This window comes from Alexandromys fortis, unplaced genomic scaffold, assembly GCF_014885135.2.
Source record: "Alexandromys fortis isolate MF-2015 unplaced genomic scaffold, M_Fortis_MF-2015_v1.1 scaffold_37, whole genome shotgun sequence".
Classification (NCBI taxonomy): Eukaryota; Metazoa; Chordata; class Mammalia; order Rodentia; family Cricetidae; genus Alexandromys; species Alexandromys fortis.
The window spans coordinates 8,498,231-8,521,517 of NW_026067914.1; positions in this window are offsets into that span (position 1 = coordinate 8,498,231).

Consider the following 23,287-nt stretch of genomic DNA (forward strand, 5'->3'; position numbering starts at 1 on the left):
ATAAGGAGAACCCCCCCCAAAAAAACATATTTCCTTTCTTCTACTCCTCCTAAGTGAGTCTGTTTCTTTTTGTTCTAGAGCTTTCAGGTGTGCTATTAAGTCACTAATGTGAGCTTTCTCCATTTTTTTTATGTGGGCACTTAGTGCTATAAACTTCCCTCTTAGCACTGCTTTTATGGTGTCCCATAGGTTTGGATATGTTGTGCCTTCATTTTTATTGAATTCAAGGAAGTCTTTAATTTCTTTATTTCTTTTTTGACCCAGAGTTGTTCAGTAGTTCACTGTTCATTTTCCATGAGTTTGTAGGCTTTCTGAGAGTAATATTGTTGCTAAATTCTCACTTTAATCCATGGGGATTCAATAAGACACAGAGAGTTACTCCAATATTTTTGTATTTGTAGCGGTTTGCTTTGTTACTAAGTATGTGATCAATTTTAGAGAATGTCCCATGAGGTGCTGAGAAGAAGATATATTCATTTGAGTTTGGGTGGAGTGTTTACTAAATGTCTGTTAAGTCCATTTGATTCATGACATCTGATGGTTCTCTTATTTCTCTGTTAAGTTTCTTCTGGTTGACCTGTCCATTGGCGAGCGTAGAGTGTTGAAGTCTTCTGCTATTAGTGTGTAGGGTTTGATGTGCGATTTAAGTTTTAATAATGTTTCTTTTACGTATGTGGGTGCTTTTATATTAGGAGCATAGATGTTCAGGATTGAGACCACATCTTGATGGATTGATCCTGTGATGAGTATGAAGTGCCCTTCTCCATCTCTTCTGATTGATCTTAGTTTGAAATCTATTTTGTTAGATATTAGGAGAGCCACACCTGCTTGTTTCTTAGGTTCATTAGATTGGAAAATCTTTTCTTAACCCTTTACTTTGAAGTAGAGTTTCTTGTGTACAGCAAAATGTTAGATCCTGTTTTTATATTCATTCTTTTAGCCTGAGTCTTTTTACAGGTGAATTGGATCCATTGATATTAAGCGATATTAATGACCAGTGGTAGTTAATTTCAGTTATTTTTTTTGGTAGTAGTGTTTGTGTGTTTCCCTTCTTTGGATTATGCTGGTGGGGGGTTATCAGTTTCCTATGGATAAGGTTGGGTTTGGGGGGCGCTTACCCAGAGGAAACTCCCTGCTGACTGGCTAGAAAAGCCAAGGGAGTTGGGGGAGGGGACTGGGTTTTTCTCCCTTTGTGTAGGTTCTAGAGAGTTGGGTGTCCTGCCGCATGGCTGTTCGCTCACCTCTTAAGTCCCCTCATATTGGAGCAAGCTGTGTTTCGGTGTTCCACTGATGTTGCAGGTGGACAGGTAAGATTGGCGGCAGGGTGTGGCTAGTAACTTGGAGAAACCAGAGGAGGGTTTCAGTTTTAGGGGAGCCTAGCCACAGGAAACTCCCTGCTGGCTGGCTAGAAAAGTCAAGGTAGTTGGGGGAGGTGCCTTGGAGTTTTGTCCCACTGTGGAAGTCCTAGAGAGTGGAGCATCCCACTGCATGGCTGTTCCCTCACCTCTGAAGTACTCTCAGTAGTGCAGCAAGTTTTTAGGACCCCTCAGTAGTGGAACAAACTGTGTTTCATAGTTCCACTGAGGTTTCAGGAGTATAGGCAGGTCTAACATTTATGTTTGATCAATCAAAGTAAATACTCCATTGAGAAACAAACAAACAAAAATGACACAGTGCATTATGAATATCTATTACGTCTTGAATTTAAAATGTCCCTCACATGTTCATGTTTTGAGCAGGTGTTTTCTTGGGCTACTTTGAGATGCTACAGAAACTTTTAATTTGCGACTTAGCTGGTGGGGCCTGATTTCTGTTTCTCTTAATTTAATGATTCCCAACTATGTGCACATGGTCCCACAGCCCCAAAGTGCTGTGCTCTACCTTGCCCTCCCTGTCATGATGGATTAAATCCCTCTGAAACTGTGAGTCAAATGAAACCCTTCCTCTTTTCAACTGCTTGTGCCAAGCACTGGGTCACTACAATATGAAAGTAACTAATACAACTCCATCAGTCAGGTGGAAAAATACTGAGAAAAGAGTTATTACTGGACTTCTGCCTGAGAATATTGTGGATAGAATGAGACTGACCCCATAGACTATTATATTTGAATGTTTGGTTCCCAGCTATTGGACTGTTTAGGAAAGATTGGGAGACATGGCTTTATTGCAGGAAGTGTGTCACAGGCTTTGAGGTTTCTGAAACCTGTGCCAGGCACAGTCTCACCTCTGCTTCTTGCCTGCTGTTCAGTATGCAAGCTTTCTGGTACTGCTTCAGCACTTGTCTGCCTTCCTTCCACCATGTGTCTTGCTATAATGCCCTCCTAACTGTATATAAGCTCCCAATTAACTATTTTATTTTTTAACCTTCCTTGGTCATGGTGTCTCATCTCAGCAACAGAAGAGTAACTAGACTGCCTGGATTGAAGTATTTCATTCTGTGACTTTTTCTGGGGATAGGAGAACAAATGTCTATTCTTTCCAGACAGTGTCAAAGAAACAGTTCCATCTAAGTTTAGACTGATGAGCCAAAACGTTCACGGGTCTTCTAGGAGTGTGATTGAGGGGCTACTAACAGTGGCATGCATTACCCAAAAGCAACTACAATGTGCCAAAGCCAGTACCACCATCGGTGAATTACGGCATCGTGGGAATTATCGGTATGACTTCTGGTTAGCTTGGTAGTTTGGAATCTTGCTTCCCCAACCATTGTTATTGCTTATATCCCTGGAGAGGCCCTTATCTGGACCTACTACTCTCTTGAATATTGTAAGATACTTTTATGGTCGTTTTGTTTCAATTTGCTTATTTTCTTTCCAGTATTAAGACTATCCCTTCTTCCTGGAGGAATTATTACACAACACATTCCACAGTAAACTTTATATTTGGACACCGAGTAGAGGCAAAACGATTAAATTCAACTTCAAGTATTACTAGCCTGACAAAACCTGATTGATGTTGATTCAATGGTGGAATATTTCTGGACTCAAGATTAGTTTTCAAACTAACCTTTAAGAATCTTTCTCTTTGAGACCTAGCAATAGTTACACACCCTTTTAATCCTGGCACACGGGAAACAGATGCAGGGATATCTCAGAGTGAGTTCCAGGATAGCTAGGAGTACACAGAAAAACTGTGTGTTGAACCTTCCCAAATTGGAAAAAGAATTTTCCTCTTATTTATTTAAACAATATTAGGATGTATAAATATTTTTATACATCCTTGTTACTTTTCCAACAAAGGAATTTGGATGAATAAATCACTAAGAGCTATTTTGAAGGCTGGAAGATACAGATAATAATTTGTTCAGACAAAGTACTTTTGTTCTTGCATTTTAAAAAGAACTGCAAAGACTAGAAAACACAGTATGTTAGGGCAGCAAACCTACAGTACAGATACATCTGGGTAACCTGTGACCACCCAAGATGTTCAACATATTCTACATAGCCTAGAGCAGAGTTTAGGAAGCAGGGATTCTAGGTAGAACACTATCCTCCAGGCACAGTTGGAAATTCCCTCTTGCCTGTGATTTCCTGAAGAAGATCCTGCAAGGATTGAGCCCATCATTAACTTTCCCTCTAGGGTGGGCTCATCAAGTCCTGCCTTTCTTTAAAGATGTATAAACGGTTGTATCTCCTCTATATCTATTAATATCATGTACTATAATCCTATGGAACCTATAAAGTTTATAACCTCTTGTATTTCTAGAAATCTGTCTGAAAATTCCCAAAACCAGTTTTTTTTTGTACCTCTTTAGATGTTTAGATGCCCCAAAGCCAGTACCACCATCGGTTTGTAGAAATAGCTTTATGATAATATACATAAATTTCTGTCTGAATTATCTAGCATCAGTATTGAAATTCCTCTCACAATATCTTTCATTGTTTTCATAGACTCTACAAGCAGAATTGCACTGTAAATTAATAAAACCAAGTGTTCCCAAAGTTGACTTTGCAACAAATATAAATTTTAATATTGGCTGTATTATGTTCTAAGTAAAACCAAAAACAGAAATATATTTAAATATATAAATCCACATTTTAAGGCGATATGCTGCTCATGAACGTAAAAGGCAATACTTGGAAGTGAATAGAAACTTTTGAATATATGTGTGTCTGTAGCTCTTTTCTAGCTGTGGAGTTTTCAGAAAACATCAGGGACCTGGCATTCATTTCGTTAAAAAGGTACTTATACTAAACTGTATAATTGTTTAAAGATGAGAAGGGGAAAATGATTCGGAATTTCACCGCAAAACAATGACAGTTGCTTGGGTTGTAAATGTATCTTTGGAAGCCTGAGTGAACGGATTAGAACCAAGCATATCTAAGAAGTCTCGGGGGCAGCTGTGCTTGGAGATGCAGTATACGCTGCTTGCTGCACAGGAGTCAGCCTTGCCCTCCTGGTAATAAACCAGCCTGAGAAACCCAAACTCCTTATTTCTCCTTGCACATGCTCAGTCTTTTTGTTGGGAATTTTAGAACTGGAATTCTGGGTTGTAAACGTAACACTCACCACCCTTCTATCACCCGAAGCATCCTCCACTGCCATTAGTTACCACTCTTTATTGCACTGGAGCATCTAATGCCATGCTTACATTGATGCACAGATATGCCAAATGTTTTTGAGAACACAGTATAAATTGCTCCTTCAATTCCTCCCATCTTTATTTTCTGTGACACTATTTATAGTCAGTCTAAGTGATCCTCAACCAATGAGTAAAGAAAACTCATTTTGTATACACAAGAAAGAATATTTATCCATAAGAATTAAATTCTATTATTTGTAGCAAAATTCATGAAACTTGGGGACTTTATTTTAAGTACAATAAGTCAACACAGAAAGTCTTCTCTCATATACACAAACAGAACATCAAAATGTGAGAGCAAATAGGTTAAAGTGTTTCCTGCCAAGTCTGAGGAACTGAGTTGGATTTCTTGAACACACATCGTGGGACGATAGGATTAACTCTTGCTGCGTTTCCTCTGATTTCTACATATGTAATGTGGTGCATCTCTCTCTCTCTCTCTCTCTCTCTCTCTCTCTCTCTCTCTCTCTCTCTCTCTCCCTCACACACACACACACACACAGAGAGTCACAACAATTAAAAGCTATAAAGTATCAACATGAACCACTATAGTGACCACTACTATATTAAGAGAGTATGTTTTCTGAAGGTGTAACAAGGACAAATTTGATCAGTGCATGCTAATATATGTATGAAATGTGTGGAAATATACTCTACTACATTATGCATAATGTATATATTATAATAACATATGTACATTCACATACATATGTTGATATGTATATACATAGATACAATGTAATATAGTATATACATATGCATATTAATATATGTAATATGTCAACACTAAAATATATAAACATTAGTTGACTACAAATTCATGAATTCATCTTCAAGGTATTTGCTCCATCAATACACATGGAGAATTTCTTGATAATGACATTTGATGTACAAGTTGAATTTTATGAAATCTAAGATACATCTTTGGGGCTTAGATACAGTAGTGTATAGCAAATCTATATACCATTATTAACCTCCTAGTTTTAGCTCTTTCACTTAGGATTTTTGTGTATTTTGTGTTCATTTTGTATATAGTAGGAGGTGAGGGTTGTTAGGACTTTATTTACAAATGTCACAAGGCATATAAGATTTCTTGAAATTAATCCTTGGGTCTTCATAAGCAGCCAATAGCTTGCATTTACAAAACTGTTTCTTCTATTGAGTTTTTTAAAGTAATAAATTTATAATTTGTGCTATTCATTATTTATTATGAGATAATTATGTAAACCTTTGTTTCTCAGGGAAAATGTTTTTAAAACACAAAGATAATTTTAATGTGTGAAATTGTAGATAGATTCTAAATGAGTTATATTTTTCATAAAGAAATAAATTGCTTACTCTCATGATAAGGGGTCTTTCTTAAGCACTGAAAACAGTTTGTTTCGAAAATTATTTTCATTGTGTATTTTTGTTGCAGCCTAAATCTAACATCAAACACCAAAATGCCCTCAGTTTAGCCTTTTACAGGGTCCTAAACGCTACTTTAGTGACCGCTGATCAATTTTAGAGATCGAGAACATGAAATGTAAAGTTTACATTGTGTTTTTCTCTCTTGCTCTATCTCAGAGTCTTTTCAGGTCAGAGCAGAGCATTTCCCTTGCCTTGTATTTTAAAATTTGATATTGCAGCAGGGCATCTAGCTTGTTTATTTGCTTATATTTATTTGTTGAAACAGCGGAAGTCCTCTTGTCAGCATCTGTCAGAGGAGCCTGTTGCCCGGTGTCTCTGAACGGAACATCTCATTAAGTGATGCTGAACACACTGAGGAAACTGACGAATGCACCCCAAAATGAATGTTTCAATTTCTACAAAAGTAGGAGAGCCCCCTTCCTTTGCATTGGTGTATACAAGACAAGCAAGACTTATGGAAGGAAATAAAATTTTATTACGGAGAAAGAGTATCGACTGAATTGAGTTGAACAAATGTGCATTTTCTCTGTCCCTGGATTATGAGAATAGGCTCAAATTCTAGCTGTAATTTGGGTAAGGCAGTAATAACTTTTTGCTGTATGCTTTTTGTGGTTTTGTTACAATTTCCATCAAATTTGAGAATATCATTTGATGTGTGAGTGTTCTCCTGAGAGTACTGAAAACTGATAGATGGCTTGTGTTACTGTCCTGTGGTGCAGCATCTGATGACAAGAGTGTGGTCAGACAGAATTAAACTTTTCTGTCTTTCTTCGGGAAGGGCTACTACATTTCTCCAAAACCTAAAATCTCTCCTTTATTTGTTTTGAAATAATGGTCTGTAGCCTCTGATTCAGTAAAGTCAATCTTCTCAGCTTTGCAGACCAATTTGAAGACAATACAATAATACCCAGTGTAGTACTCCCATGGTGATTGGATGCTTCTGTTTCAAATCATGTTCTGAGCATTAGTGTCTTTGGAGAAGTGGAAGACATGCTCACTGATTCAGAAGGACTTGCCTGCCCATTGAATACAATCAGATTCAGTGCCCACTCAGGCTTTTCCCCTTTATGCTCAGCACCCACTTATTTTCCACACCCTGTGCAGTTATGTCATTATTTGTTTATTAACATTGCTATTCCACTGCACTATTTTGTTTTAAAAGAAGTTTATTATTTCTACAGATTTGTGTAATGATAACGTTAGTATTGGTGTTGTGGTTATAGTCACTTTTTTTTTAATCTGAATGCATAGCACATTTCAGCCTTCAGCTGTGAACTATATCTAATTCAAAACACAATGATTAATCCAGTCACATCAAAAAGTTGAGATGTTTAACTGATGAAAAGAAGACCATACTTTACCAAATGGTGTTACACTGATGTGATACAACCAAAGTCATGGTTCCTGGTATCAGTGACTAGGGGTTAAATACAGAGCCTATGGGAGGCTGAGACTCTGCTGTGCCCATTAGACACTGACATGGGCTCATCTTTATCTTTTTCTTTTCAGGAGATCTATGCATCTTTTCTAATCTGCTATTTCTCTCATCTCTCATGAACATCAAAGGCACCACAGGCTTCCCATGATGCTGGGCCTCAAAGGTAACATCTTAATAGTCCTGAGCATGCTGTGATGGGGATTCAACTCTCATCTACCTGAGAAGGTGTATCTTTACATTGCACACTGTTCTTGGTGTCGCACGTATTTTTATTCACATTTTCACATTGGCAACTCTTCTTCCTTTCTGGTTCGGAATCCACAGATGGCAGTTATTCGCTGTGTTGCTGCTGTCTTCTGTAATGTAGATGGAAGATGCCCACTCTTTTCATGATCTTCACTTGGCATGTAAGGGAGAACTTAGTCCTTTGGCATTTGTCTCGATGCCGAACTGAAGCCTCACTTTATTTGAAGGTCATCAATGGGAATGATTCTTTGATAACATCTGAGGACCATAGCAGTGGTAGAAGGAGTCTTCCTGTGGTGGTCATAGCAACCCTAATTGCCTGACCATTTTAGTGTGTGCCACATTTGCAGATCAGAAAGACATTTTATTATTTATAACTGATAAGGATTTTTATGGGAAAATCCTGCAAACCAGGTCAATATTCTGTTCCTCAAACCTTTATTGTCCAATGTAGGCATCAATCAGTTGTTTATTCTTATGTAAATCAGTAACTTCCATCTCTGTCAAATGTGGAAGGTATTGCTATCATTCTGTTTACCTAACCAATTCCATTGGTTTTCTACTATAAGAAAATGCTATCTTTTATATGGAAGCTGTTCTGTTTTAGTTGGTGTCCGTATGAACATATGGATTCCTGTTATTAGGAGTGAATTATTTTCTGTTACTATTATTATTTATTTTGTTGTTCATTTTTTTTGTTTTTTTGTGTAAAACATTTAAATTTTCTTAGCTCTGACTTTTGGATCTATTAGTACCTTACAACTCGTCTTTTATTTTTCTTATTCTAAATTCGGAACTTATTCCATTATCATGATTCAGATATAGGGCAATGTAGGTGAACACAAACACAATAAGTGAGCACATCTCCCCTGTTTAAACAGATATATTTCTCTTTTAAGGTATGCATATAGATTGTTGTTAATTCAGAGAGATGAAACTTGGCAGCAGCTAAGCTATAATTTCGGTGGTTCTTCCACAGCCCCTCCAGGTACCTTCATTGTGAGCCGTGCTCTGAACTCCAGACTAGTACTTATGTCATCTTTGAAGCTTTCACTAATAAAGCTGACACCTCTTGTTAAGGCAGAACCTGATTATGGTGTCTTCCTCTTTGTTAACCTAGGCTGCCGGCAGTAAGCACTGTTACTATCTGAAACTAGAGCACTGCTCTCGAGCGCTGACTGAAACTGTTATGTGCAGGTTCCTCTGCGGAGCCTTAGCTCCCTGAGAGGAAAAGAGGTCACGACCAATGGCTCTCATGAACAAAGGTCACCATGTATTGTCCCTAATGTCTTTTGCAGGAAAAATTCAATTGCCAGAAAATCCTGACCGTGACTAATTTCAGTCATTTCTATCACAAGTTATGGTTTCTTTGACTAAAAGATATGAACTATAGGAATAAAAGTATGAGCATTAGTATTAATGGCTAGAAATGGAAATTGCTTTAATAAAGAAAGAGGAGAGAGGTAGGGAGAGAAAGAAAGAAAGAGAGAGGAGACTATTTATTTATTTATTTATTTATTTATTGTTTTATTACTTTAAAAATAGTAATCCAAATTCCCACTCCCTCCCCTCTTCCCACTCCCTCCACATACCTTCCCACCCTTCCCCCTCAAATCCTAAGAGAGGACAAGGCACCTTGCCCTGTGGCAAGTCCAAGGCCCTCCCTACTACATCAAGGTTGAGTAAGGTATACATCCAAAGAGAACAGGATCCCATAAAGCCAGTACATGCAGTAGAGACAAATCCCAGTGCCACTGTCAGTGGCCCCTCAGTCTGCCCCAACTGTCAACCACATTCAGAGGGACTAGTTTGATCCCATGCTTGTTTACTCCCAGTCCAGTTGGAGTTGGTGAGCTTCCATTAGCTCAGGCAAACTGTCTCAGTTGGTGAACCCCTCATGGTCTTGACCTCTTTGCTCATATTCTCACTCCTTTCACTCTTCAACTGGGCCTTGGGAGCTCAGTCCAGTGCTCCGATGTGGTTCTCTGCCTCTTTTTCCATCTGTTGTTGGACAAAGGTTCTATGGTGATATTTAAGATAATCATCAGTCTGACTATAGGGCAAGGCCAGTTCAGCACTCTCTGAGAGGAGAATATTGTATACATAATATGGCCACAACTTCATTTATTTTTTACCTATCTATTATATTATGATCAAAACCTGACTTCACACTGATACATCTATTTCTAATACATTCTGAACTTCTTTTTTTTTTTTTTTTTTAATCTTGGAACACCTGCAACTGAGAGCTTTTACAATTCATTTTACTGCTTACGTTTACTAAACAATTGATTTGTTAACCTGCATTTGATTTTCTTTGCAGGAAATATTCTTTTTCTTCAAATAGTGGGATGATGACAGAGTGATAGTACTAGTTCTTCAGAGTTTATTTTAGTTTCTTCAGGTTTACTCTATTAAAAGAAAGGCATTTTCTATTATACACAAGTCACATGAAATCAAAAGTCATTCAACTACTTCTAAATCTTCTTCCAATTCAACTACTTCCAATCTTCTTAATATTTGTCCCAAACATGAGAAATAAATCTACAAGCAGGTAAAGAATATTCAAATCAAAGCTGCTAGATTCAGAGAAAAAATTACACATTTAAAGGGAGAAGAGAGAAAAATAAAAATTTGTAGCACAGAATTTTGATTGCTTCTGGAAAAAAAAATCTTTATGTTTTTACAGAAAAACTTCAGACATGTTGACTACAATTTATTGGGTGATATTTTTTCCTGTATTTAGTTTATAAAAATATATTTTTGTCATTAACTACATTTATTAATTTTACTAGTCGTGTCAAAGAAACTCCTTTTTTCTTCATTTGTTTTTGTATGCTTTGTAAGAGTTCTAAGCTACTGTGACAAGTACTTAGATTTCTCTGTTGACATGGCAGGTTTAATCATTCTTTAAAGTATATTTCACACATGGCATCCTAAAACAACATGAAATACACAACACAAGGTCTTCTGTATATATATGTAACACCATGTTTAACGTGTGTTTTGGAAATTCTAAACATTGAGGTTTAGGGACAGTGTGAGAATCTATTCTCTCAATAAGCAGAAACATAGGATGTCAAGCCTCTTATGCTCATAAAACTACTTTGAACAATAGTAATGGCCATAAATTTTATTGTTATACCATATTTTCAAGTATAGATTAATTTATATTTCTGTAACATGTTGTGTAGTGGCATTTCATTTGAATTTTAATAAAGTTTGCCTGAAGACCTGAAAAGCAAAGCAGCAAGGCACTGGCTCTCACTTCGACCTCAGTTTGAAAATGGTGGTCCTGCCCCCAGGAATCTCAGAATGAGACGGTGTCTGCGAGCTGTCTCCTCCCAATTTATAATCCTCCCTAGGTCTGGTATTAAGGTGTGCACCACTGCCTAATTTATAAGGCTGACCAGTAGGGCTGTTTCACTTTCTGATCTTCTGGCAAGCTTCATTTACTAAAATTCAAATGAAATGCAACTACAATATTGTGTGTGAATGATATGATTTGTGTGTTTATAATTCATTTATAAATTTGCAAATAATTATAAATATAATATTGAAATTAATATGTTACTGAAACTCATAGTTAAGAAGTTAGGTACTTATGATGCCAAAATAAAAGTTTGTTCTTTTCTGCTTTTCTTAAAATGCCCAAGGGATAATTTGTGGAGCTCAAATATACCCCATTTCCCAAAATGAATAAATATATTCTTTATTGTAACTACTGTGTTTATAGTGTCCAAGTCAGTGCACTTTGGAAGATAGTTAAGAGTTAATAACACCAAGTTTCTTAACCAAGTTATAATGTGTGAAAAATGTGAAGAAAATACCAAGCTGTTTACATTATTGTAGCTCTATAACAGAGCTTGATGTCAGGGATGGTGATGTCTCTGGAAGTTTCTTTATTATACAGGATTGTTTTGGCTATCCTGTTTTTTTTTTTCAATATGAAGTTGATTATTGTTCTTTCAAGGCCTGTGAAAAATTGTGTTGGAATTTTGATGAGTATTGCATGGAATCTATAGATTGCTTTTGGTAGGAAAGACATTCTTATTACACCCTACCTATCCAAGAGCATGGGAGATCTTTCCATTTTTCTGGTATCTTTTTCAGTTTCTTTCTTCAAAGACATAAAGTTCTTGTGGAACAGGTCTTTCACTTCTTTGGTTAGGATTGTTACCTTAAGATATTTTATGTTATTTGTGGCTATTTTCAAGGGTAATGGTTCTCTGATTTCTTTCTGAATTTTTTTTATCATTTGTAAACAGGAGGGCTGCTGATTTCTTTTTTTTTATTAATTAATTTATTTATTTATTAAAGATTTCTGTCTCTTCCCCACTGCTGCCTCCCTTTTCCCTCCCCCTCCCCCAATCAAGTCCCCCTCCCTCGTCAGCCCAAAAAGCAATCAGGGTTCTCTGCCCTGTGGGAAGTCCAAGGACCACCCACCTCCATCCAGGTCTAGTAAGGTGAGCATCCACGAAACTGCCTAGGCTCCCACGAAACCAATAGGTCCAGTAGAATCAAAAACCCGTTGCCATTGTTCTTGAGGTCTCAGTAGTCCTCCTTGTCCGCTATGTTCAGCGAGACCAGTTTTGACCCAGGCTTTTTCAGACCCAGGCCAGCTGGCCTTGGTGAGTTCCTGATAGAACATCCCCATTGTCTCAGTGTATGGGTGCACCCCTCGCGGTCCTGAGTTCCTTGCTTGTGCTCTCTCTCCTTCTGCTCCTGATTTGGACCTTGAGATTTCAGTCCGGTGCTCCAATGTGGGTCTCTGTCTCTGTCTCCTTTCATCGCCTGATGAAGTTTAATATTCAGGAGGATGCCTATATGATTTTCTTTGGGTTCTCCTTCTTATTTAGCTTCTCTAAGAACCCGAATTATAGGTTCAATGTCCTTTATTTATGGCTAGAAACCAAATATGAGTGAGAACATCCCATGTTCCTCTTTTTGGGTCTGGCTTACCTCACTCAGGATGGTGTTTTCTATTTCCATCCATTTGCCTGCAAACTTCAAGAAGTCCTTGTTTTTTACTGCTGAGTAGTACTCTAATATGTATATATTCCATACTTTCTTCATCCATTCTTCAATTGAAGGGCATCTAGGTTGTTTCCAGGTTCTGGCTATTACAAACAATGCTGCTATAAACATAGTAGAGCATATACTTTTGTTGTGTGATAAGGCCTCTCTTGGGTATATTCCCAAGAGTGGTATTGCTGGGTCCATGGGTAGGTTGATCCCAAATTTCCTGAGAAACCTCCACACTGCTTTCCAGAGTGGTTGCACAAGTTTGCATTCCCACCAGCAATGGATGAGTGTACCCCTTTCTCCACAACCTCTCCAGCAAAGGCTATCATTGGTGTTTTTGATTTTCGCCATTCTGACAGGTGTAAGATGGTATCTTAAAGTTGTCTTGATTTGCATTTCCCTGATCGCTAAGGAAGTTGAGCATGACCTTAGGTGTCTTTTGGCCATTTGAACTTCTTCTGTTGAGAGATCTCTGTTCAACTCAGTGCCCCATTTTATAATTGGGTTGATTAGCCTTTTACGGTCTAGTTTCTTGAGTTCTTTATATATTTTGGAGATCAGACCTTTGTCAGTTGTGGGGTTGGTGAAGATCTTCTCCCAGTCAGTGGGTTGCCTTTCTGTCTTAGCAACAGTGTCCTTTGCTTTACAGAAGCTTCTCAGTCTCAGGAGGTCCCATTTATTCAATGAGGCCCTTACTGTCTGTGCTGCTGGGGTTATACGTAGGAAGTGGTCTCCTGTGCCCACGTGTTGTAGAGTACTTCCCACTTTCTCTTCAATCAGGTTCAGTGTGTTTGGACTGATATTGAGGTCTTTCACCCACTTGGACTTGAGTTTTGTGCATGGTGATAGATATGGGTCTATTTTCATTCTTCTACAGATTGACATCCAGTTTTGCCAGCACAATTTGTTGAAGATGCTCTCTTTTTTCCATTGTATACTTTTAGCTCCTTTATCAAAAATCAGGTGTTCATATGTTTGTGGGTTAAAGTCAGGGTCTTCTATTCGATTCCATTGGTCGACTTCTCTGTTTTTATGCCAATACCAAGCTGTTTTCAATACTGTAGCTCTGTAATAGAGTTTGAAGTCAGGGGTGGTAATGCCTCCAGACGTTCCTTTATTGTATAAGATTGTTTTGGCTATCCTGGGTTTTTTGTTTTTCCATATAAAGTTGATTATTGTCTTCTCCAGATCTGTGAAGAATTTTGATGGGATTTTGATGGGGATTGCATTGAATCTATAGATTGCTTTTGGTAGAACTGATTTCTTATTTTTTGAGTTGATCTTGTATCTTGCCACATTATAAAAGTATTTGTCAGCTGTAGGAATTCTCAAGCAGAATTTTGGGGGTCATTTATGTATACTATCATATTATCTGCAAACAGTGAAAGTTTGACATCTTCCTTTCTAATTTGAATCACCTTGATCATCTTTTTGTTGTCTTATTGCTCTAGCCAGAGCTTCAATAACTATGTTGAATAGATATCCAGAGAGTGGGCAGAGTCCAGTAGAAGAGTGAGAGGAGTGAGAATATGAGCAAAGAGGTCAAGACCATAGTGGGACACCCACTGAGACAGTTGACCTGAGCTAATGGGAGCTCACCAACTCCAGCAGGAAAGGGAAGGAAATAGCATAGATCCAAACTAGTCCCTCGGAATGTGGGTAAGAGTTATATGGCTATGACAGACTGAGGGACCACTGGCAGTGGCACCAGAATTTATCCCTATTGCTTTTACTGGCTTTTTGGGAACCTAGCCTCTTTGGATGGATACCTTGCTCAGCCTAGATATAGTGGTGAGAGCCTTGGACCTTCCCTAAAGCCACGTACCTTACCCTCTCTGAGGAATGGATGGGGCAGGTGGCATAGGAGGGTAGGTAGAGGAAATGAGAGGAGGGGAGGGAGTGGAAACTGAGATTGATTTGTAAAATGAAAAAAAAAAGATAGTTTTTCTTTTTAAAAATAAAATAAATTAAATAAATAATAGAAAAAAATGAGAAGAAAATTCAGGTATTTTTAATTATTATAATACTAGTCATAATTTTTCTTAATGTGAAATACAATTTGAATTAAATAACATGGTATAGCAATGTGTGTTCAGTTGTGTTAGGGAGTGTGGAGTCTCTGATTTTCCCATTTTCGTTACAGAAATTACCTGTTTTGCTTCATTAAGTTCCTCCCGTACTTACTGTGGAAGTTGTCTTGTTGGCCTGGAGCTTTTGAGTCAGTTCATGAATTGAGAACTCATTAAAATATGTAGCCTAGATTGTCTCAGTATAAGGAAGACTTGTGCAACCCAAGTTTTCTCAGTGTTTTCATAACCAAATTGGTATACATGGTAACCACTTTAAGACATATATTTCATATAATTAACACTACATTGAGTTAAAGGTGAAGATGAATAGAAAATTTATTAAATCATATATTTTGATGGACACCCTGAAATGATTTTTTTAGAGGAGGAGCAGATCACTGCCACTTTCTATGGAAAGATATGGAAAGGGATGATCTACATAGTAGGATATGTATAACATGTTACACGTGGTTCTAAGTCTGATTGTTATATCTATTGAGTCAAAAATCTATCTTATTTCTGACTGCAAAGATATGTTTTCTTTGCCTGTGCAGTTCTTTTAGGACTCCTATGTATGGCAGGCAGCTCTAATTGGTGTGAGGTGACTTCTCAAATCTCTACTCTTACCCAGTATTTGGAATAATCTGAATTGTGGTTGCTTAACAGGTGACTTCTGTTAGTCCTAAAAAAACCTGCTTGAGAATACACTGCAATTTCTGCCACATGTCTACATCTCATCTACCTCTTTTGACAACCCTATTATTTGTGTAAACAAGCATTATCCCAAATAAGTTCTAGATGCTTACTGAGTTAATCTGGTTTGACTTACCAAATTTTATATTTATAATAGTATGAAGCCCATATACATTTGGTTCACAACCAAAGTGTGAATTTTATGAGGTTTTAGTGAACCACAGATTCAATTCAACACCAGGATCAGAAAGTAAACAAGAGGAACTACAGTGCATAGCATTAATAAATGTTGATATTTAGCAGGCAAGGTCTATTAGGTACATTTTTATTCACCAAAATTTCAACTTCTCATGGGTTTATTTTTATGTAACAATCTTGGGTATCTACCTTTGTTCTTCCAACTATGTTGCTTACCATTCTGTGTTTGGGATAAACAGAACTAAGACAAATTCATTCTCTCAGTTAGCAAATATTCATGGATAGCCTACCATATAACTAAATCTGACAAGTTCTTTTCCTCCAACTATTTCATTCTGGAAAAGCTAGAATGAGGTCATAGCGAGTCTGGTAAGTGTTATGTATACATAGCAAGGCAGAAAAATTTGGAGGTAGTGTTGTTATGGTATGTATTAAAAGAAATTACAGGGAAGACAGGAAGGTTCTCATAGAAATTGGATTTCGTAGAATCTTGAAAGGGGGGGGGGACTGTGCCACAGTGGGGATCAGTTTCTAAATCTAACAGATTTAAAGAGGTATCTTTGCATGATTATTTCCTTTTAAGTATTGTTTTTCTTTATAAATATTACTAGTTATTGGGAAGCAAAGTTCCATTGAACTAGATCTTAATAATAAAATTCAAATACATGGCACTTTCAGAGTGAAATTTCAATGTATCACTGTATCAAACTGGCTTATCAGAAGGCCTAGCACATTGAATACAGCTGTATCAAAATGTCCTCTTCTGAATAAAATAATACTCCTCATCTTAAAGAGATTAGATTTTAGACATGTAAACAGTGTAATCCAAAAATGTAATTATGTTTCAGGAAAATAAAAAGTGAGGGTAATAAGGGATTAATTTATGAGAGCACAGATCAAAGACGTTTGTAAAGATACGGGTACATGAGCAGCATATCAAAGACGCATCAAGGCAAACAAGCAAGCATACGACAAATGAGTGCAATGGGCACAGTCTTCAGAAACCTGTGCTGAATGCCTGACCTTCATGAAGAATTAGAGAACACAGACGATTTTTAGATGAAAGAAGATGAAGAAACCTAAGTCTGAATGATGAAAGGATTTGTATGCCTGGCTGAGAGGCTGGAAAAGACCTCGGAGGGGCAGACATATGATCAGCAGGCAGCTTCACAATGAGTTTTCTACGGTTTCAGTGAGTGATGTGAACTGGGAGGAGAAGCAAAGATAGAAGACAAATTCAGTATTTGAACCTACTCTATATAAGATGTGATACAGAGCAGAAAATGGCCTCCAGCAGTGTATGAGAAAACGAACAGGATCTGAAGTTTGACTTCAGTCATGGGGTCATAGAAGAAGATGAAATTACCTATGTAACAATAGTGTTCATATTCAGGTGGGAGACATTAACCTCAAAATGAGATATGAACACAGAAATACTCTCCAGTGCTTCCCAGGATGGCTTCACTCTGGTCTCAAGTTCTAGTAGCATTGCATGCCTGGATTATTGGAAGAGAAAAGGTTGGATTTAGTTGGATAAAATCATAAATGTTGGTACTGCTAAATAGATCTTCAAAATGAAACATTTTTAGTTTCTTTTATTGTAATCTTCTAAAAATAAATTATACTTGGTTTCCCAGTTAAGTGGCTATTACTAAAGCCCACTTTCTTAAGAGCAAAAATTAATTTTTAATTTCTAAGAGAATTATGCTAAAATTGCATACTTCAGCAGAATTCTAACAAAACAATCCTGTCTTAAATTTTAGAAACTAAAAATCTTTTGCCATTATGTTAAGATTCTTAGAGGATATAAATGGTGTGTTCTATTATCCTGTCCTTGATGCCAATGTGTATTTATTTCCACAATAGAAAATTAATGCTGAAAAGTTAATGAATAGTACATATTTGTACAATGTTATTTGAATTAGGTGAGACATGAGTATTTGTAGTTATATAACAGGATAAAATGAAACATTGAAATTTTGTTTTAAGGAAATTTTGGGTTAACAGAACCATAAATTGTGAGTTTGATTTACTTTGTTTTCTGATCCTGGAATGTGCAAAAGAAAATTGAGACCTTTGTCGTAGTGTTTGTTTTCTATATATTTTATCTGGTTTTGTGTTCTGAATCAGAAGAAAATTATCAATATTCACATAAAAAGAAGAGGCATGAATGTAACCCTTTAAAAATATTCAGTTAATTTGCTTCTATACAGAAATATAATATGTATTTTTGAACAACATATGTGAGGATTTTTATTTATATGCTACACATACAAAAATGAAGGTGTGTTTGGTCGCATGTGTGGGTGGATTGATGGATTGAAAAATAAATGAATGGATGTATTAATACAGAAGACAGTAATCTTATTAAGAAAAATGGCATTTTTGACTCATACTGTTGTGGGTTTCAGTTCATGATTGGTAGGCCTTATAATTTTTGGTGAAGTTGCATATCATAGCAGGAGCAAATGGCAAACCAAAACTAGTCACCTAGAGTATTCAAAATGGGATAGTGTAGCAATGAATAGAGTCTCATCATCACCTTAAATGGCATCATTCCTGTGACATAAAAATCTACGGTGTTTCTCTCAAAAGTCCTACTCCATCTCAGTAGTACAACCTCAGGGAACACTGCTTCATCACAAGGTCATTTAGAGGACATTATATACAAAATATGCCAGCATGTGTACATATACATGTTCTTGTTACTTAAGCTTATCGCTTGGTAGCTTTAGGATATTGGTGTCAGGGTCTCCTCAAGTATCAGAATCCATTGATGGCTTAAGTATTAGACAACAAGTAACATAATAGTTTTAAAGATTTAATTTTATTTGTGTGTGTGTGTTCATAGTTATATGAAACTATGAACCAATGGAAATGGGGGCTGGGAACTATTCTTGGGTTCCTTGGAAGAGGAGAGCAGCTGGAGCTCTTCTTCAGTGATATGTCTCTCTATCCCTCAAACAGAATAATTTCTATTTTTTTAAAAGGATGTGACTAGCTGCTGGGATATATTAAATCTTCTGCATGTTACTTAGGATCTAATTTAATGTCAATAACTAGTAACAGTATAATGTGCTGCATTTTTTCAGAAAACAAAAATATGCCTAATCAACATGTAAAAAAACCTTGAATACTTTCAATCAATATTTCATTGAATCATCACATGAAATGAAAAGCTAATGTGAGAGTTTCATATTCCAATTATATTAATAGTAGCAAAAAGGAAAATCTCAGGAGTCTTTGCTAATGCTGTGAAGTATTAGTTTGTTTGTGTCTTAACTTGCAAATATAAAGTCAGATGCCAAATAAAATTCTGAAGATCAACCCTCAAACTGCTCTCATGTATGCACAATCATAATTTAAGAAAAGACATGTTTACACATTTTTAGAGTTTGTTTTCAGAGTTGCTTTTAGTACTAACTGTCCAATTTCAAACTGTTAGTAGAGGTAAATATCTACATCTATCACAAGGTTAGTAATTTTATGAAAAGCAAGAGTGGTGATTTTAAAAATAAGAAAAATAATTTTCATTGAAGAACTAAATTTTCCTTAAAATAACTTATGTTCGAGACTATTAACTTGATCAATGAAAGATGGATCCTGGGATTTAGGCTATAGGGCACTGATATTTCCAGAAAATTCTAGTTCAAATCAGCAGTGTCATTTTAAGGAGACATTTAGTTAATGTGTTTGCTAAATATTTCATAATATATTTACAAAAAACTTTGGAAGTCATTTATGTCAAAATCTGATCATATACATCCCCTTTTGGTTTTTGTTTTGTAATATCAACTCTGAAACTCCCCTTCCAGTTCCTTGCATCATCTCAAGTAGTTCACTCCATTGTACTCTTCTTCGTTATTAAAGCCCCCTGGTTTTAGGGTATCCTCAAAATCCGCACAATCTCACCCACCTTAGGATTGTCTTACACACTATTCCCTCTGTGGACACTCTTGCCCATGATGCAGAGCTAATTAAACTCAAGTGTTTTCCATTCTGATCTTCAGCATTGTTTTCGCAGCAAATCCTCTTCTAAGCCCCTTGTTGAAACTGAAGTCTCTTGTGATACAAGGTTTCAGAAGAGGGGATTACTAAAGGGTATAGTGCAGGGTGGAAATTGAAATGATGTTATTTACATTGATTATTTAGCGCCTTTCCCCCACAGATATCTCAACTTTTGATGTAGAGGTTCCTTTTTCTATCTTTACGTTCCTAATGCCTGATATTTGGTAATAACCTAGGTAGTTACAGACTGTCACATGATACTGCTGTGCTTTATAGGGGGAGTTCTTGAAGATTTCAAATAGTAAGTATATGGCCTCAGAGGATAATTTTCTTTAAAATAAGCTCATTAAAACAGCAACAAAGTAACATTCCTCTTTGACACTTGTACCATATGTCTTCATATCACGGTTCTATTCTAAGAGGTGAGCAGTGAGTTGTTAACTCCTCTGTTAAGAGTGCATGCCCATATGTTTACAAATGCACAGGTATAGACCACTGGTTTTCTGCAATAGTATGTATTGGAGTGGTTCTCAACCTGTGCATCATGACACCTTTAGGGGTCTCACATAGGATATCCTGCATATCAGATATTTACATTGCATTTCATAACAGTAGACAAATTACAGTTACGAAAGAGTAATAAAATGATTTTATGGGTGGGGGTCACTGCATCATGAGGAAGGTGAAGGCCAAAGGACTAGGAAGGTTGAGAACCACTGCGTGATGGGTAATGAAAAGGAAAATTTTTCATTTTTTAAAATAGAAGATAATATTGCTGCCTTAATAGCTGGAGATCGAGCTAAGGTACACTATGAAAATAACCGAAGGAAGAGCTATCAAGTTAAAATGTCAAAAGCACTGAGGCTAAGAAACTACATAGAGAAAATTGCACCATGAATTATTTTGTCCTTGGTAGATAATAGTTTTTATAATAAAGTTTAAGAAGGTCAGTTAGATTCATTAAATTTGTCTTTCATATAGACCAGAGAATGCTTATACTTCTGTGGGAGCTTGAATGGGAAGCTTGATCCATGGACTACTTTATTTGAGCTCTACTGGGAGTAGGTCATGGATCCTTTGGGAAGGATAGTCTTATTGATGGAAGTGTAATATGGCCAGGAAGATTAAAATGTTTATACCCTCACCCCACTTCTGGATCTTTCTCTATCTATCTATCTATCTATCTATCTATCTATCTATCTATCTATCATCTATCTATCATCTATCTATCTATCTATCATCTATCTATCTATCTATCTATCTATCTATCTATCTATCTATCATCTATCATCTTTTCCTTTTCTACTCTGTGTTGATGAGATATTGTTTTTCGGCTTCTTGTTCTTGTCACTATGCCAAGCCTTCCCTATCATTATAGACTCTCCTTTTGGAGCCATATGCCTGAAGTTTCTTATCTTCTTTTAGTTGCTTTTGGTGATAGTATTTTATCACAGCAACATAAAAATTACTAGTCAAAAAACGGACCTAGGAGAAGTGTTGCTGTTTTGGAAGACCTGAGAATGTCAGTTAGGGGAGAAGTGTGGAGGCCTGGATATTTGGGCTACAGAAATGGGCGAATGCTTCAAGCATAGCTTCAAGGATCATTCTAATGAAAGCCTGAAAGAGAGTAGTTTGGAGAGTTAGGAAGACAGCTTAGCTAATGACGTATGAAGAAATCAGAGTGGGAAGAGGACTCTATTAGCAACTGGGCTCGGGGACATTTGTGTAATACCTTGGCTACGAATCTGAACACATTCTGATAATGCCTTAAGACCTTGCTTGAGGCTTTATTGAAAATAATCGAACACTTTCGTTGATAGAATAAATTCCCAGAAAGCATGAATTTGACTGCATGACTTGGTTGCTACTGTTTACTCTTATGCAGGTCTACAGAGAAAAAGACAATAAACAGCTCAGTAAGAAATTAAAAAGTGTGCATTTTGGAGAGGAAGAGCATTGGGGAGCTTAAAATGACTGGCAAAACACACACTGAAAGGAGAATGCGATTGCTATGGGGATGAGCGTCATTACGGAGAAGGTGCCTGCTCCTCTTTGGAAAGGTGGGCGCAGCACTCAGTACTGAGGTTAGCGGGGAAAGCAGATTGGCCATTCATGGCCATTCTGGACTATATAATACCCTGTTTCACAAGTGGTGAAAACGCTCTCACTACATAAAGAGTTACACAGAAATAATGTTTTGGACTAGATAGTGTATTTCTTACAATACGGCTATGCTATAACCATTGTTGTATTGAATTTTATTTGACACCTCATTCTAGCTTGTCATGACCATTTTGTACCCAAGATTATATATCTCAGGGCTATCACACTTGCCAGGTTCATGTCAAACATGGAAGCGATCTGTGAGGCATATGTGCCATCAGTAGTAATGGTGAATAAAATGCTGTCATATGTGAAGATGAATTATTTTATGAAACTATTGAAACAGAAAAGAATACTTTTTGAAGTAATTATAAAAAGGTTATAATATCAGATAAACTAGAATATTTATATAGTTTTTAAGTGAATATTACTGTAATTTTAAAGTTAAATTATACAAAAGTTTATTTAAAACATTATTGCTGGTTCTGAGAGATAGTAGACTAATAAATATGCAAATAAACCAGATATGACTGAAGAGCAAACATACTAATTGGTGAGTAATAATGGAAGAACTCTGGCTTCAGTATTGAATTGAAATAAGAAGCTTTCCTGGGAAGAGGAGGGAGGAGTATTTAAAATTTATTATGAAGTTATTAGTCCCAAATAAGGTTGGTACTTTATTTCTATTGACATTGAGTCTAGTTGGAGGGTCAGAACCACAACTTACAGTGAAGAGAGAGCCTCAGAAAATCTGAATTAGAATTCCCCTAAAATTATATATATATATATGTATGTATATATATATATACACATATATATGTGTGTGTATGTATGTGTGTGTGCGTATATACACATATAGAGAGAGGGAGAGAAGTCTGTTACAGTTGCTCTCTCAGATTTTAGAGTGTACTAGGGATTTTTGTCCGTGAAGAAAATGTCAAGAGACCATTTTAAAAAGACCTTTGCTGAGTTAGTGACTTACTATACTTAGAATTTAAGAGGCAAAGATTTTACCTCAAATCACATGCTTTGCAAACTGAACCCAAAACTGAATTATACTTTTCCCTGAATTATATTCTAAAAACTGGCCTGAAGATTCATCTAAAAAGTGGAGAAAGCCATTAAGTCTTCAGCAGACCACAGAGATATAGGTTTCATTTACATTTTTTAAATAAAGAAGCCAGAAATACACACTGAGGTAAAAATCAGCATCTTTACTAAATGGTCCTAAGCAAACTGGATTCTGCATATTGATCAAGGTATAAAGATCCATATCTATCACCTTGCACAAAACTTAAGTCAAGTGGATCAAAGACCTCAACATAAATCTAGTTAAACTGAACTTGATACAAGTGAAAGTGTGAAATATCTTTGCATACATTGGAAAAGGAGATGACTTTCTGAACACAGCACCAATAGCACAGGAACTAAGTTTAACAAATAATACATGGGACCTCGGAAAACAGAGAAGCTTTTGTAGGGCAAAGGACATAGTCAATTAAACAAAGAGGCAGT